Consider the following 2521-nt stretch of genomic DNA (forward strand, 5'->3'; position numbering starts at 1 on the left):
GGCAATGCTATAGGCTACGGACGACAAAAAAGTAAAATAGAAAAAGGGCCTCTAATCTGTTAAAAATGAAATTCGTAAAAAATGCAGGTGGAATAGCCTGGAGACTCTCCATTGCCCATGGCTTACATCGACGTGCGGAGCTAGAGCTGCCCTTGTCATAATTGGGGTTTTACCACACCAAAGCTGACTTGGTCAACCAGACGAAACACACGCACTCACTTACTGCTCCCAGGAGTGAACATATTGAATGAGAAATGCATGTATACAGAAGTTCCTAACCCTCCGCTACCAGTGCGCAAGGCTAGTGCCCAAAGGCTGTTTATTCGCCATGCACCACTTGTTAACTTTAAGCTGGTAGCGGTGCTACGGGGACCAGTAAGTAACTCACTTACACTTACTTTATCTCCTAATACTGTCCAACTCGTAATAAATACCTGATCAACAAGTCATCTCGGAAGTTCACCCCCATTAACCCTTATACATCTGATTTCCCTAACCGCACAGCCACACTGCGTGCCGATATCGGCTTTTACTAGATCCCTCATACTTAAATATCGTATGTTAGCAGACCCAACCAATATGTGCAAATCCAACCCTATCCTATTTCATATAATCACTTGTTGTCATCACCCAAGCCGCGGTAGACGTCAAGTTTTGCTTTCTATGTGTAATACTGCACATTGTCCCACCTGATGTCTGCTCAAACTCATCATGCCTCAATAATCTCATCTCATCCCCCATCTTCCCAAGCTCTGAACCTCGACAATACACGGTTTGGACGACCTCGTTGGCCTTTATATACTCCACCTGGCCTATGATCCACAAACACAGGATCCTAAAACCAACCAAAAACCTGCGATCCCATATCGACTTCGTTTAACCCTGCTTCCTTGGCCAGTATGAAAAGAATCCCGCTGCCCAAATAATCCCAAATCCCAACCCAGTGACCTTAATCGTGACGTCCATTACGGGGCTGTCCAAAAGCCTCAGTATGCAAGGCCAGTGATGGCATGGCACTGCCATACCCAGTTTGATAACACATGCGCAACTATTCCCTTCCTTCTCTAGACCGTACCCTCTCGCAGTATCGTTCCATTAACTGCAAACTCAAACAAGCTCCCCACCCGACCCCAGCTGACTACATGACATGTTCATCTCAATCTGTTGAACATTTCGGCTGCAGTATATCATTTCTGTGTGTCTGTGCTTCCCACAAAATTCAGTAAATTTCTACACAGTCCGTATTCTGACTCGCGCGTTGCCATCATCTCACTCTTCCAAAGGACTATAATAATAATAATGATAATATTTATTCTCAACTAGCGAGTAGCACACCGTCATGCATGATCGTAGCATTACAGTCAGAATAAGTGCATGAATAATGGAGTTGTGATTAAAGGGAATTTCCTGGAAAAGGGACGGTGACTTAACCAGTGGTCATTAACGAAGGAGACTTCATCACACCTGAGGTGGCACGAGTAGGTATCCAAAATTACAAGGGTTCTTTATCTCCTGTGGAGAACATATCAGATAACACAAGATTTGATCGTCAGGATTATAAGTGGTGGGCAAAAACAATACAAGTGAGGGTATAACAAAAAGCTTCCTGCTAGAACCTGACAAAAAAACAAAAAGGCGTCATACTGCAGGAAGTGTGGAGCTAGAATAATTGATCTGGAGAGGCAGCAAAACTGCCACGACACGGCCAGCCAAGTTGAACTAAAGCCCAAAACCGTCATTAGGGCTTCATGGCCTCGGGATGTTGGGCTTAAGGCCACGGAAAGCGTAAGTGGGGATGGTGAAGTGGGGTAATATACAGTACAGACACATGGTAGTCGGAAACTCAGAATCACAGTGCTCAGTGAAACTTGAGCGACTCACTAGTGTTGCTGCTGGGGCAGGATCGAGTGTAAAAGTTACTTGGGAGAAATAGTTCACGCAAACTGTGCGAGAATTGACTGACTTGTGGGGAGTGCGAATAAAAGTCGCCCAAACTGTGCGTTGACTGACTTGTGGGGAGTGCGAATAAAAGTCGCCCGGATCTTTACATTCGACAGAAGGTTCGGCAGATTGCAATGAACGAACGCCGATGGTGGCTGGTGACGCGCTGCTGCGCTCCTGCCACCTTCCAGACACAATGTTTGCAATTTTTAAGCTATGCGTGCGACCAATCGTGGAATTCTGTCCCACGTTCTCCTCCCTCTACACCCAAGTTGCAGACTCGCCTTTGAAAGCGTCCAACGCTCATTTACGAAAAAACTTTCCCTGGTCCAACTCCCTCTCTTACCACTTCCGCTGTCAAATCCTAGGCCTCGAACCACTATGGCTCAGACGGTCTAAATTGAATCTAGCTCTCCTGCACCGTTTGCTGCATAAAAACGCCTTTATAGCAGAGGCTAGACCAAGCATAAACTCACAACCTCGCTACAGACCCCGTAACTCCCACAATCTCTTAGTGTGTCTCCCAGCTCACACAACTCTACGCCACTACTTCTTTCTAGTTTTTACGCTCGAATCTGGA

This window comes from Opisthorchis viverrini (assembly GCF_000715545.1).
Source record: "Opisthorchis viverrini unplaced genomic scaffold opera_v5_76, whole genome shotgun sequence".
NCBI classification, from domain to species: domain Eukaryota; kingdom Metazoa; phylum Platyhelminthes; class Trematoda; order Opisthorchiida; family Opisthorchiidae; genus Opisthorchis; species Opisthorchis viverrini.